This window comes from Plecotus auritus (assembly GCF_963455305.1).
Source record: "Plecotus auritus genome assembly, chromosome: 6".
Lineage (NCBI taxonomy): Eukaryota > Metazoa > Chordata > Mammalia > Chiroptera > Vespertilionidae > Plecotus > Plecotus auritus.
This window is the reverse complement of record NC_137773.1, coordinates 177,159,290-177,174,661: the sequence shown is the minus strand read 5'-3', so window position 1 is coordinate 177,174,661 and position 15,372 is coordinate 177,159,290. Positions and strand designations below refer to the sequence as shown.

Below are 15,372 nucleotides of genomic sequence, written 5' to 3'. Positions count from 1 at the left end.
TGAATCTGTACTTATGTTTGAAACACCCAGATATATTCAGCTGCCACCTAGATCTCTTAGCTGAGGCTCTAATTAAACCCTGCCTGGTAGTTTGGGGAAGCATTAGGAAATGCATAGAATCCTTCTTGTCGTGGTGTTTCCTTGGGGAAAGTTTTTGTTTGTTGTTTTTTGTGGTGTCTTAGTTCCTCCACCTGTAAAGTGGGAGGAAGAAGCGTAGCGATACAGGTTGGTTTTAGGTACCCACAGCCTGTCCTTCACGGGGTGCGGGCGGCGCCCCCAGAGCCTCAGAAACAGGCTCTGCTGGAGAAGAGTGGTGTGCTCGAGAGCAGCTCCCCGTGGGCAGCCTCAGGCCTTTCATCAGCTTTGTCCCGCCCAGCTGCTCACACACTGAGCCTTTTCCCTCTTCGGCCACCATCTCCCTTGTGGACAGGACATGCTCTACATCCTTTGGGAGAAGCACTAATCAGAAGGAAACGTGACATGTCCATCTCCAGGGTTAGTGATAGAAATATTGCTGGGTCCTCAGAGAATGGCTGGATTAGGACCACACTCCCTCGACAGAGTTCTTGTTGACTGATTGTTCCGTGTCCATCATTGAATCAGTCATTTAACACACACTAATCATGTATCAGAAACTGCTACCTTCCAGTATTGGGAGAGAAGAACAGAGGTCCTAATCTATATCCTTGTGGTTGATTTCATCCTGACAGTCTGTCCTAATTCGAGAATGTTCATTTAATTCACAGTCATCTTGTTCTGGTCAGTGAATAGTCTTTAAATCCTTTGCCACTGCACTGAGCAGTACGCTGAGTGGTGGAAACGTCAGTGGGGGAGCTATGGCAGATGCCATCGCTGTTGTACCATTCTCCCGTTTCTCCTAGAGAGGTGTTGCTTTATATCAGAGCTCTTTAACCTTTGCTCTCAAAACATAAAGCAGTGCTGTGCCTTAACTGCTGCTTCCCTCCATCCCTACCAAAAACCCAAGGTATCCAGCTCCCTAAAATGTAGTGCCACATAGAAGCAGGCAGTCTTCTCTGAAAACAATGTTTATCCTTAGGGTTTCTCTTAGAGCCACACCTGGGAGAATGCCCATTTATACGCACAGTGTCTCTCTTCTCACCCATACCGCCCCGTCTCTGAACACTCGGGGACTCCAGGTCCCTGTTGAGTGATCCCTGCCCAGTGAATGGGACAGCAGAACAAAGCAGGAGCAGGCCCAGGTTCGCCCAGGTGTGAAGCAATGTTTTGACAGGTAAACTTTTTTCTTTTTTAAACATGTTCTTACTGATTTTTAGAGAGGGGGGAGAGAGAGAAACTTCAACCGGCTGCCTCCTGCATGCCCCCTACGGAGATCCAGCACAGCCACCCCAGCACGTGACCCGACCAGGAATCAAACCAGGGACCTCTCACTGCGCAGGACAACGTTCAGCCAACTGAGCCACACCTGCCAGGGCGACAGGTAGATATTTCCCTGCATAGGGTTCCATCCAGCTCTGCAGGAGTGGAACCTGCCAGGGCGACAGGTAGATATTTCCATGCATAGGGTTCCATCCAGCTCTGCAGGAGTGGCAGGAAGGACAGCTCTGTCTTCTAGGCCTTATCATCGCAGACTGAGAAAGGTGACCGAGATCATGTGTTCTCGTGGGTCCCATAAATGTGCTCTCAGACTCCAGATTTTTGTGACACCATGTTCAGTGTTCTTTGGAGTTACTCCTTAATGAGACATCACCACATCCTTCCACTCCATCTCCAGGTACTTCTCCTTCCTCCGCTCATGGGACGGAGGGCTTCCATCCTCTTGCTGAGTGACAGACCCTTCGCCATCCCATCAGCATTCTTTAACAGCCTTCCCCGCAGCTTGGCATGTGTGCAGTCCCGTTTTTATGGAAAATCCTTGAGACTGGCATCTTCGGGGAAATTTGTATGTAGCATAGAAAAGAGGAGTGAGCGTAGGCTCTGCCTCCTGGTATTACTTCTTAGCTGGTTGTCTCTGGCAAGTTTTTTAACCTTCCTCAGCCCCCGTTCCCCGTGTCATCCGTACCTCACGGGGCTCCGAGTGGATTAGCTGAGATTGTTCCTGACGCCTGCTGTGTGCCAGGCTCACCTTCTGGATGTTAGAGAAACTGCAGTAAACAGGACAAATGGTATACCTTCCGTTTTAGTGCATAAGCAAGTAGACGCATTAACACAAAATATGGTGGTGCTAAGTGCTGTGAAGGCAATGAGCCACGGCACTGAGAACGCCTGGCAGGGTTCATGGAAGACCGGAGGCGGGGTGGTCAGGGACGCTTCTTGAGGAGCGACATTACAGTTGAGGAGTGACTCTTGGTGGAAATATACACAGAGCATTTTGCACAGCTCCTGGTACCTAGTAAGCATTTGAAATTAGACATCTCCTCCTCCTCTCCCCCTTCTTCGTGTCAAGTAATTTCCGGTCATAATTCTAGGAAAATAAATGATCGTATCTGGATATTCTCTAAGGAAATGGATGTGGATCAAGCTCCCAAGAACACAGTAATGGAAAACCTTCCGCGAGGTGTGAGAATGTGAGGGAGTAAGTCCTCACTCCTTCAGGTGCATAAACCAGGGCTCATGAAAGGTGAATGTCTGTCTGTCCGTCCATTCTCCTCCCCTCAGGTTTTACTTACAGACCAAATCGGTGCAGATTCTGAGACATCTGTTGGGCACCTCTGAGTAGAGTTGGTTTGTATGCTTCTGAGGAGGTTTCAGTGAAATGCTTCCGATTGAGATTGTTTTTGTTTAATAGGTTTTTTTATTTTTATTTTTTAGAGAGAGAGGAAAGGAGAGGGATATAGAGATAGATTGATGAGAGAAACATGGATGGGCTGCCTTCTGCACGTCCCCTACTGGGGATCAAGCCTGCATCCCTGGCATGTGCCCTGACCCGGGATCCAACTGGTGACCTGGTTCATAGGTAGAAGCTCAGCCACCAAGCCACACCAGCTGGGCTGGATTGAGTTTTTTATAACTTTGTTAGCCTGACTCTCGGTGTGAAATTATATTTATTTATCATTGACTGACATTTATGGGTCTGCCAGCTTGCTTTGTCAAATATTATGGTTTATATATGCCTTAATGAGGCGGTTCAATATGGTAACCAAGGACCCTCGCCCTTTCCCAGTGCCTTCACAGGGGCATCAGCTGCAGTGGGCTCTGCAGCAGTACGGGGCCCGGGGCTCCTCAGGGCATCACTCAGCCAAGCTGTCTGTCGGGGAGGGGGTGGGGGGGGGAGGGGGTTATTTCTAACAGAGGTCTATGGCCTCAGACCTTGACCTTCTCTGTCTAGGAAGAGGTGGGAGCCAGCCGGCACCGTGAGGCAGGCCTTTTATTCCAGCCCCTCTGGGGCAGTTTGCTTTTAGCGGTGTCCTATTTCCTTGGCTTTCCTTGTTGTCCCGGGCCCTGGAGATTGAGGGCAAATATTACCTCCTTTGCTGGGTGTGCCACTGCAGGCGGGACTTGCAGGGCGGCTAGAAGCGTTGTGGTAGCCAATCGATCCCTTCCAGTGGTTGCCCAGGTCTGAGTCCTCGCTCTCTCAAACTGTTGCCTTCGTTCTGTAGGAATCAGCGTTTTATTTTCTCAAATTTGCAGGTGTGATGTTTGCTGCCTGTTCATATTCGGTCAGATATTCACTACAATTCTCCTGTAAAAGATAGCTTTGGAAGAAGAGTTAATTTCCCTGGGATTTTTACTCAGTTTTCTTAGCATCCGTGGCCTTTTGTAGCCAGAGATAACTTGGCTGTATGACGTAATCAGCTTGACTTCATGAAGTGCCAGGAAAAGGGTGCTGTTACCACCTGACGTGAGAATTCTGAGAGATGCTGGCCTTTTCTGGCGTGGGAGCAAAGGCTGTGGAATACAGGAACATGTATGAAAGCGTTATTGCGTCCACAAGTTGAGAGAGTTTGGGTTTTTGAGAAGACCAGGATGGCCAGGGTATTTGTGAAGGTATGGGAAGGAAGCCACATCTTAGGTGGGACCTGTCCTTGTGATGGAAGTGAGATCACTGTGGAAAGCTGATGCTGGGGGCGTGGAAGACTTGTTAGCAGTAGAAATACCGCTAGGTCCTCAGAGCAACTCGATTAGGAGTAGATGCCCTTGACAGAGTTCCTGTTGACTGTTGTGTGAGCATGGTCAGGGCACACTGGGAATCTGGCCTGTGGCTTTAAAACGCTGAGCTCTGCTAACCAGCCCCTGGCTTTGCCATGTCTCACACTTTCTCCTGTAATTGTGAGAGGTGCTCTAAAACGGATTCAGTTAAATTTTCTTGAATTTGAAAAATAAACATCATTTGGAACTTCCAGTGTGTCTCCTATGATGAGGTTTTTAATTTTTTGCCAGACATGTCGTGGTTCATTTCTGTATGTTGAAGTGCAAAGTACTAATTTTCAGTCTTTGTGGTTTTTTGGAACTTGATTATATACAGTTATTGAGGAAGCAGGCGGAATATGTGTAATTCTAAGTAACTAGCTCAGAGGTTATAGGAAGGCGCAGTTCCGTTGGTGATCTTGATTATAACTTTGGTTTATGACTTTGTATTCCTCCAGACAATAAGGTCTCCAGCTTCATCACTTCCTAGCGCTTTTGTAACTCCAGGATCTGTTTCCGCGTCTACAAAGTAGAGGGGGAATCATTGTGCCCGCCTCCGAGCAGTTGTGAGGTCAGCCTCTGTGGTGTGTGTGAAGGGCTTGGTGCAGTGGCGAGCATGTGGTGCCCAGTAGGCAAAGTGATTCTAGAACAGTGGACTCTGCCTGGTTGTCCCCCTTTCCTTGGCACCTTAACCAGCTCTTGGGAATCAGATGCCCGAAAAGCAGTGGCACTGCGTGGGTGGCCCTGATCCCATGGTGCTGCTGCCCACTGCCTCGCCCATGACACTGGGGTGTCTAGACTAAAAGGGAAACAGGTGGGTAGCCTCTCCTGCAGCATCTGAGGGGTGCATGCCAGGCCCCCAGACATGTGAGGGCAGAGGACCATGCCATTCCAACACTTCTGCACTGGAGAGCCTTGTTGTTTCTGATAGTTCTTTTTATTAAAAAAAATATATTTTATTGTTTTTTTCAGAGAGGAAGGGAGAGGGATAGAGAGTTAGAAACATCGTTGAGAGAGAAACATCGATCAGCTGCCTCCTGCACACTCCCCACTGGGGATGTGCCCGCAACCAAGGTACATGCCCTTGACCAGAGTCGAACCCGGGACCCTTCAGTCTGCAGGCTGACGCTCTATCCACTGAGCCAAACTGGTTAGGGCTCTGATAGTTCTTTTATCACCAAGTTTTCTTAGGCTACAGGTGGCATTGAATGTTGCTAGGCATCTTCTCCATGTGCGTTGACCTTGCAGGTTGTAATATAATAAAGTGTCTTACTCTCCACAGAGGCGTGTTCAGGTGTTCCTGATGCTGTTGTAATTAGCTAGTTATTAATAATGGAAAAGGAGCAAAGAGAAGGCCACACTTTATGGACATGTCATCTGGGCGGCTTCACCAGGAAGCTGCAGGTTCACACTCCCCAGGGAGCCACGGGCCATTCATCTCTGCAGGTCCCGGGGGAGGGGCCCAGCAAGGGGCAGGCGGGTGCACGCACAGTGAAGTTGAGTACGTGGGAACGTACTTGCCTATAGTCCGGCCTGGGGAGGGGCCCAGCAAGGGGAAGGCGGGTGCACGCACAGTGAAGTTGAGTGCATAGGGAAGGTACCTGCCTATAGCCCAGCCTGGGGAGGGGCCCAGCAAGGGGAAGGCGGGTGCACGCACAGTGAAGTTGAGTGCATAGGGAAGGTACCTGCCTATAGCCCAGCCTGGGGAGGGGCCCAGCAAGGGGAAGGCGGGTGCACGCACAGTGAAGTTGAGTACGTGGGGAGGTACCTGCCTATAGTCCGGCCTGGGGAGGGGCCCAGCAGGGGGCAGGCGGGTGCACGCACAGTGAAGTTGAGTGCATAGGGAAGGTACCTGCCTATAGTCCGGCCTGGGGAGGGGCCCAGCAGGGGGCAGGCGGGTGCACGCACAGTGAAGTTGAGTACGTGGGGAGGTACCTGCCTATAGTCCGGCCTGGGGGGCCATGCATTGGCAGGCTGGGCAAGGCCATGCCAACCTGCCAGTTTGGGATACATAACCCCCAAGCACAGGAGCTCCCTCTCTCGGCTCTCCGGTTCTGTGGCTTTGCTACTGCCTCTGCTCCCTCCATCGACACGTAGCCATGTGGCAAGCTGACCCCACTACAGTGACGGATGGAATGCAGTGGGCACACAAGCTAAGCTAGCCTGAAGCTAGACTGGGCTCCACTCCAACATGGAAAGGAAACTCTGGACACTGGCTTTGACTCCAGCTCTATCTACACTTCCTCCTTGGTGGGACAAGGGGAAATGGGACCTCGAAAGCCCAGGGGTGGAATTCCACAGAAACAGTGTTTTCTGCAATACCTCATCCTCCTGTGCTAATCTCAGAAGATGATTTTTCTTGGCATATCTTAAGAAATCTGCCCTCACCAGTAACCGGTGGTGATGAGGACCTGTCCCTACCAATAACATTGTCATTATAGCCTCTTGCTCATTTTATATGAGCTAGATAAATCCTGTATAATAAAAGCCTCTAATATGCTAAGTTAGTTCAACCAATCAAAGCATAATACGCTAATGATATGCTAAGGCTGCTCAACCGCTCTCAATGACGTGCACTGACCACCAGGCGGTAGATGCTCCGACTGGTAGGTTAGCTTGCTGCTGGGGTCCGGCTAATCGGAACTGAGTGAGACAGGCCGGACATGCCCTAGAGCCCTCCTGTGGTCCCTCCCTGGCTGGCCAACCTCCTCCATCCCTCCCCAGCCCCGATCGTGCACCGGTGGGGTCCCTCAGCCTGGCCTGCACCCGCTCGCAATCCGGGACCCCTCAGAGGATGTCAGAGAGCCGGTGTTGGCCTGATCCCGCAGGCCAGGCCAAGGGACCCCACTGGTGCACGAATTCATGCACTGGGCCTCTAGTATTATATATAATAAAATGTATATGTATAATACGTACAGTAGGTCCTCGGGTTACGTCGGAGATCCGTTCCTACGGCACGACGTAACGTGATTTTCGCCGTAAGTCAGAACCCACCTACATAAGCACCTACATCACTCACATGGAGCACATACCCAGCAGTAATGAAGTGAAACAGTTAAAAAAAGATTTTAAAAGAAAGATAACAATTCCTGACCTTTCCAATCTGGGACCCCTTGAGGGCAGTTTAAACGGGCAGTCGGACATCCCTATCACAATCCAGGACTGCTTGGCTCCCAACTGCTCGCCTGCCTGCCTTCCCGATTGCCCCTAACCACTTCTGCCTGCCAGCCTGATCACCCCCTAACCACTCCCCTGACAACCTGATTGATGCCTAACTGCTCCCCTGCCAGCCTGTTTTCCCCTAACTGCCCTCCCCTGCAGGCCTAGTCACCCCTAACTACCCTCCCCTGCAGGCCTGGTCACCCCTAACTGCCCTCCCCTGCAGGCCTGGTCCCCCCCAACTGCTCTACCCTGCAGGCCTGGGTCCCTCCCAACTGCCCTCCCCTGCTGGCCTGATCGCCCACAACTGCCCTCCCTTGCTGGCCATCTTGTGTCCACATGGGGGCAGGATCTTTGACCACATGGGGGCATCCATCTTGTGTGTTGGAGTAATGGTTAATCTGCATATTACTCTTTTATTAGATAGGATAGAGGCCTGGTGCACGGGTGGGGGCCAGCTTGTTTGCCTTGAAGGGTGTCCCGGATCAGGGTGGGGGTTCCCTTGGGGCGTGGGGCGGCCTGGGCGAGGGGCCTGTGGTGGTTTGCAGGCCAGCCACGCCCCCTGGCGACCCAAGCGGAGGCCCTGGTATCTGGGGTTTATTTATCTTCTATAATTGAAACTTTGTAGCCTGGAGCAGAGCCAAGCCTTCTGCTTGCTCCATGGCGGCAGCCATTTCTATTTGGATTTATGTATCTTCTATCATTGAAACTTTGTAGCCTTGAGTGGAGGCCTAGGCCGGCAAGGGCAGGCGGAAAGCTTGGCTTCCTCCATTGCCTGGGAAACCCAAGACTCCCTCCTGCTCTCTGTGGCTGTAGCCATCTTGGTTGGGTTTATTTGCATATCCCCTCCTGATTGGCTGGTGGGCGTGGCTGGTGGGTATAGTGGAGTGATGGCTAATTTGCATATTACTCTTTTATTAGTTAGGGTTGATGGGCCCTAGCCGGTTAGGCTCAGTGGATAGAGTGTCGGCCTGCAGACTGAAGAGTCCTGGGTTCGATTCTGGTCAAGGGCATATGCCTCAGTTGCAAACAATCCCCAGCCCTGGTTGGGGCGTGTGCAGAAGGCAACCAGTTGATGTTTCTCTTATTCTGTCTCTCCCCCTCCTTTCACTATCTCTAAAGATCAATGGAAAAATACCATCAGGTGAGGGTTAATTTAAAAGAAAAGAGTATTGATCGTATGACTGATAATCATGGATAATCTTATCTGGATTATTAATTATTTTTTATCTCACATGGTGAGGTGCTCTTCTGGTGGATTGAGAGGATGCTTTGGAAGGTGATGGGGCTTAAGCTATCTTGTCAATGCTTCCAAGAGTGTCCCCTGCTAGGCAAGAGCTGAGGTTGGGGATGGGAAGTAGGGTCAGAATCCAACCTCCCTCTCCTGGGCACTGTGAGGTTTTAGTCTGGCTTTTCAAAAAACCAACAGTTGTGTGTTCCCCCATGAGAGAGCTGCCATTTGGATGCCTGATACACAAAGAGAGACTGTGCTAGTCAGCATTAGACCAAGAAACACGAGCAGCCAGAGGAAAGGGGAGCAAATGCCACTGGTAATGTGTTTTGTAAGACAGTGGTTCTTAACAGTGGAGGGTGGGAGAAGGGAGGCAATGTTGACACCCTCTCCTCCCCTCCCCTCCCCTCTTCTCCCCTCCCCTCCCCTCCCCAACCATTGGGCATTTAGCAAGGTCATCCCTCATCTGTTAGGGCACTAATCCTGTTCACGAGGGCTCCACCACTATCAGGTTAAATAAACAGAACTCTGCTCCCCATGCAGAAGCCCGTCCTGCTTCTCTTGGTCTATACCAGCCGTGGGCAAACTTTTTGACTCGAGGGCCACAATGGGTTCTTAAACTGGACCGGAGGGCCGGAACAAAAGCATGGATGGAGTGTTTGTGTGAACTAATATAAATTCAAAGTAAAGGAGCAGAGGGGAGAGCAAGAGAACCCTCCGCTCTTTCGGCTCCGCGGGCCGGATAGAACAGCCGAACGGGCCGGATTCAGCCCGCGGGCCGTAGTTTGCCCACGGCTGGTCTATACCCTTTCCACCATCCCCAGAAGCAGTCACTCTCCTAGTTCTAAACCTGTAGTCTTTTGGGTTTTCTTGTTCTGTTAATCCTTTCCAGAGGATATTTTTCCCATTGATTTTTCTAGAGTGAGTGGAAGTGAGGGGGAGAGACAGACAGAGAGAAACATGGATGTGAGAGAGACATATCAATTGGTTGCCTCCTGCACATGCCCTTACAGGGGCTGAGCATGGAGCCGCGGTACAAGGTATGTGCCCTTGACTAGGAATCAAACCCAGGACCGTTCAGTCAGAGGGCTAAAGCTCTAACCACTGAACCAAACCAAGTAAGGCTAAACTAGTTTTTTGAATTGCTTTTGAGTCTTATGTATATGGGATCACACAGGATGCATTCTTCTACTTGACTTCCATGCTTAGTATTATTTTTGAAATTCCTCTAGGGCATAACTAGGGTGTGTTCATTTCGTTGTTGTACAGGTCGTTCATTATACAAATACAGGTATCACGATGTATTCATAGTTCTGCTCTAAAGGAAATGTCTTGTTTTGTTTTTCCCATTCGGGGCTATTTCAAAGTTGTTACTGCACTTAAGGAATAGGTGTACTCCTTCTGTTCATATATACCCCTGAGCGGACTTGTTGAGTTTTGTGTGTCTTCAGTCTTTCGCCTAGTTGTTTAAACTTTCATTGATTATTACCTACATGCAGTCATTTAATAGCTACCGATCCCCATACTATAGTAGTTTCCCTTACGTGTGGTTTCGCTTTCACTCATTGCAGTAACCTGTGGTCCAGAAATAGTAAATGAAAAATAACAGAAATAAACAATTCATAAAGTTTAAACGGTGCCGTTCTGCGTAGTGTGGTGGAATCTCATGCCTCCTGCTCTGTCCCACCTGGCTCGTGAATCGTTCCTTTGTCTAGCATCCCCACACTGTAGGTGCATCCATTAGTCATTTGGTAGCTGTCTTGGTTACCAGACTGTTGTGGTATCTAAGTGCTCATGTTCGAGTGACTCTTACTTTACACTAGAGGCCCGGTGCATGAAATTCATGCATGGTGGCGGGGGGGTTGGTTTCCCTCGGCCCGGCCTGCGCCCTCTCGCAATCCGGGACCCCTCGGGTAGGATCCTAGGCCTGGCCAGCAGTCAGGGTCTATTGGGGCTTTCCTTCCCCCAGCTGCTGGCAGCTGGCCCCACCACTGCCGCTGCCACTGCTTGCTGTCTGCAGCACTGCCTCCCCCTCCCCTGCCACCGGTCGCCTCCCTCTACGGGTGACAGGCATGGGGTGTGATCACTTGGCTGGCCTGGGCCTCCCTCTGCAGGGCGATCACTGGCTGACCCCACACACCCGCCACAGCGTCGCCGGCTGGTGGCCTGGCCTCCCTCTGTGGCCGCCGGCCAGGTGGCCTGGGCCTTTCTCTGCTGGGCAATCGATCATGGAGTTCCCCCGACCAATCGCATTGCACCTGCCTTGGCTGGCCTGGTGCCAGTACGTGGCATAGCGTGGTCGTCCGGAGGGTTGTCCTACTGTTCAGTTGTTCGGTCGATTTGCATATTATGCTTTTATTATTACAGATAATAATGCCACATTCACATAACTTTTATTATAGTATACTAGAGGCCCTGTGCACGAAAATCGTGTACGGGTAGGGTCCGTAGGCCTGGCTGGCGATCAGAGCCGATCTGTGGGGCAACCGGCAGGGCTATCGGGGGCCCCTGCTGGCACCCGCCTTGGCTGGCCTGGTACTGCCTGCTCGCCAGCCCCACCCCCCACTGCCACGCCGGTTACCTCCCTCTGTGGGGCAACCAGCAGGCCTATCAGGGGCCCCCCACTGGCACCTGCCTTGGCTGGCCTGGGGCCTGCGGGCAGGGGGCAGCTCCTATGTTAAGCGTCTGCCCCCTGGTGGTTAGTGCGCATCATAGTGACCAGTCATTCTGCCGTTCAGTCGATTTGCGTATTAGGCTTTAATTATATAGGATTGTTCTAATTCTATTTTATTATTTTTTTATTAATCTCTTACTGTGCCTAATTTATAAATGAAACTTTATCATAAGAATGTATATGTAGGGCCGAAACCGGTTTGGCTCAGTGGATAGAGCGTTGGCCTGCGGACTGAAGGGTCCCAGGTTCGATTCCGGTCAAGGGCACGTACCTTGGTTGCGGGCACATCCCCAGTAGGAGGTGTGCAGGAGGCAGCTGATAGATGTTTCTCTCTCATCGATGTTTCTAACTCTCTATCCCTCTCTCTTCCTCTCTGTAAAAAATCAATAAAATATATTTTTTTAAAAAAAGAATGTATATGTAGGAAAAACCATAATATACAGGGTGTCCGCAAAAAATGTATACACACTTTGAATAATTATTAATTCCAGTGGGTTAAACTGGAAAAGAAAGACATCAATTGAATTATCAGCTGTTAAGTGTGTATATATACATGTGGGTTTCCTACTCTACATGGTTTCAGGCATCCACTTGGGGTGCTGGAATGTAGCCCCAGAGATTAGAGGGACTACGTATGTTTATGTATCTGTCAGTGTACTGGGACAGTCATAATTAAAACCATGTTATTGTAAATTTAAATGTACAAGATTAATTAAATTAATAAATTAAGTGTAAGTAGGTAGACATATGACTAATTTCATATTTCTCAAAATTTATTCATTCAAGGTGGTCAAATTGCTTTTTGACTACCTTTTTGTGGGGGAAGTGGATGTTCCTGTCTAATTAGAGTCCTCTCATGTTCAGTGTGTATTGTCATCAGGGACCAGAGCTTCGGGCAAGAATGGGGGTGTAGTAAGGACGTGTGTGGCAGGGGTGTGCCTGGTTCAAGGGGAAATGGCTGGAGGCAGAGTGCTCACTGAGAGGCTGGAGGGAGAGCAGGTTAGGTGGGCCAGGGCGTGGCAGAGAGGGAAGAGAAATGACTGCATTTCTTTGTTCTGGCAATAGTCGTCCAGTCCTGAAAGCTTTAGGGTGGTTATTTTCTTTGTTTTAATGGATGTGTAATTCTTATGTTATAAAATTCACCCTTTAAAAGTGTATAATTTAGTGGGTTTTAATCTGTTCACAAGATTGTACAACCATCACCACTAATTCCTGAACTTTTCCATCACCCCTAAAACAAATCCTGTACCTTTAGCAGCCACACCCCATGCCCCTCTACCCTCCCGCTCATGCTCTAAATGTCCCCTAATCTGCTTTCTGTCTATAGATTTGTCTGAGATGTGTCATATAAATGGGGTCATACACATTTTTGTGGCTGGTTTCTTTTACTTAGCATAGTGTTTTCAAAGTTCATCCACGTTACACTATGAATCAGCACTTCATTCCTTTTAATAGTTGAACATTCCATTGTGTGGATGTAGCACATTTTCTTTATTCATTAATTGGTTGATGGACATTTGGATTGTTTCCACTTAGGGATAGTGTGCATAATGCTGCTGTGAACACTCATGGACACGTTTTTGTGTAGAGACATATTCTCAGTTGTCTTGGGTCAGCATCTAAAGGGAAAATGCTAAAGCTTTCCATGTTGTGTGTGCGCTTTCTCCGAATGGGTAGCCTGTAGGCCCTGTTGGAATATGCACAGATCCAGTGGCCACGTCCCCGCTCTGCTCTGGTTGCTTTGGGCACTCACATCGCCGTTCTGAAGTCTCCCTCGGCGGTGGGTATATTTCACCAGATGCCTCAGGACACTTGCTGACCTGGACGTGGACAGTCTTTGTTGTTTGGGTTTTGAGCACATCCAGGATTTGCAGCTGACTCTTGAGCAGCTAATTTCTTCTTTCCCGTCCTTACAGGTTCTCAGAGTCCACCCTTAAGTGGCACAATTACTAGTATTGTTTCTGCCTATAACACCCGACCCTGGAGAGCCCCTTCATCCCAAGCACTCAGAAGAGCCACAAGAAGCGTTTTCCTGAGCGAGGCCCCCAAACTAATGTTCTCTGCCCTTAAAGAGGTTCCGCTGGGCTTAGACACCTGCTGGGAACAAACACAGGCATGCCTCTGAGCTGGCACCCCTCCAGGGCATAGGGAACCCACTATCCCTGCATTGCTCTGGAGTCACAGCACTGAGGAGTCGGGTCAAAGAAAAGACAAGACCCTTACCCTACACCTTTAAACGAAAGTACCCCAGGAAGTAGGCACAGGAGCGAGATCAGGTACAGGATCACTTGCTTCTGTCGTTTCAAGGTAGTATTGGAGCCCCGAGTGAATAGCTGGACCGGACTGAGTGTCTGGGCAAATGACCAGCAAAGATCAGGCCCGTTGAAGCAGCTGTCACCAGGTAGAGTCAGGCATGGCTATTGGAAAGGCCCCTGAGGACAGGGACGGGTTCTTCCTTTTTTCCCTTCGCTACCCAAACGGTGTAGAGCTGGACCTCAGCATAGGATGCACTAAGTCAGTGGTCGGTAAACTGCGGCCCGTGAGCCGCGGTTTGCCGCTCTGTTGACCAGTGAGTTTGCCGACCACTGCACTAAGTAAATACTTGTTAGCTGGATTAGTCACTGTTGAATGAAGTGGTTTCTGATGCCGTCTTCCATCTTCCTGGCCCTTAGGGATTTTTTTTTCTTCATAATAAAGAAGGCTCTAGTTTTCCCAGCCTGGACAATCTCTTGACTTTCCAAATTCTGGCACTTCTATACCTTTTTAAAAATTGGTATAAGTTTCTTTGAGCCAAACTGATGACATTTGCCAGGGAGCCAGTGCTTCTGTGATCTTCGGCAGCAGGTAGTAATGCTGGATACCATTTCCGTTCGGACAGAGATGGCCCCATTTTGTTTGTCCCAAATTTCCTGTCTGATTCCTGTCCTCCTACCTGGGAAGTAGTGAAGGAATAATTTGGAAAGTGCAGGTAGGTTGTCAGGGGGCTCGCATTCAGTCTTGAATTTGAAGACCTGGGAGAGCTACAGGAATGTGACAAAATTAAAATGGCGCTGAAGAGAACCTTCTATATCAGTTAGGGTTAGAATCAGCTGGGAGTGACAGGACGCTACAAAGAATTGTGGCTTAAATGAGTTCATTCCTCTCGAATGAGCACGGTCCGAGTCAGCCAGGCTTTCTTACAGGGGGCCATGAACATCAGGAGCCCAGGCCCTTTCAGTCCTCAACAGGTGACTTCGGCCTTACTGTCCCAGGTGGCTGCTTGGGTGTCAGCCATCACTTTGACTTGCCAACCAATGGGACAGAAGAAGGGATGAAAATGGACTTGGCCCTCCCTTTAAGAATACCTCCTGCCTGGCTGGTGTGGCTCAATGGTTGAGCATTGACCTATGCACCAGGAGATCGTGGTTCAATTCCACATCAGGGCACATGACCGGGTTGTGGGCTGGATCCCCAGTAGGTGGTGTGCATGAGGCAGCCCATCAATGATTCTCATTGATGTTTCTCTCTCCCTCCCTCTCGGAAATCAATAAACATACATTTTTTAAAAGTACAGAAAGAATAAAAGCATCCGCATTTCTGCCAGGTATATCTGAGCAAGAATATATCTGATCTTGCTTATTTCTGGACTCTCACTTTTCTTACGTGTGGTTTATCATTTTCTCCTTCTGGGTCACATCCAGCTTTGTCTGTTGTCCGTGCAGCTCATGGTGCACTTTATACCTAAACTGTGGGTGAACGGTCAACACAGTGGACTTCTCAGCATAAACTGTCTCCCTCGTTTTGTTTCTCTTCACTTCTGACAATATTAAAGAACTCTTTCCATTCTGTATGTTTCCTGATACGAATTTCAGATAGAGATGTGTGCTTCTTTTGTTTAAAAGTGTGCCTGTTTATTGTCCTCCTGCTTTAAAATATCCCCATGCCTAGTCAGCTGAGAAAACATTTGTTGTTGAATAAAGAATACATATCCTGCCTGGCTGGCTTGGCTCAGTAGATTGAGCATCGTCCCATGCACCAAGAGGTCACTGGTTCAATTCTCGGTCAGGGCACATGCCTGGGTTGCAGGCTCCATCCCCAGTGCGGGGCGTGCAGGAGGCAGCCGATGGATGTTTCTCATATCGATGTTTCTCACTCTCTCCCTAAATTGATAATGACTTTTAAAAAAGAATACATATCCTGTTCTGGCTAGTGGTTTTGAGGG

The 15,372-nt window shown here is 49.5% G+C and overlaps 1 protein-coding gene across 2 annotated transcripts in view; it reads left to right on the top strand.

The window, feature by feature from the left end:
- Positions 1 to 15,372, top strand: part of RBM6 (RNA binding motif protein 6) — a 68,101-nt gene that overhangs the window by 29,957 nt on the left and 22,772 nt on the right. The window lies entirely within an intron of this gene.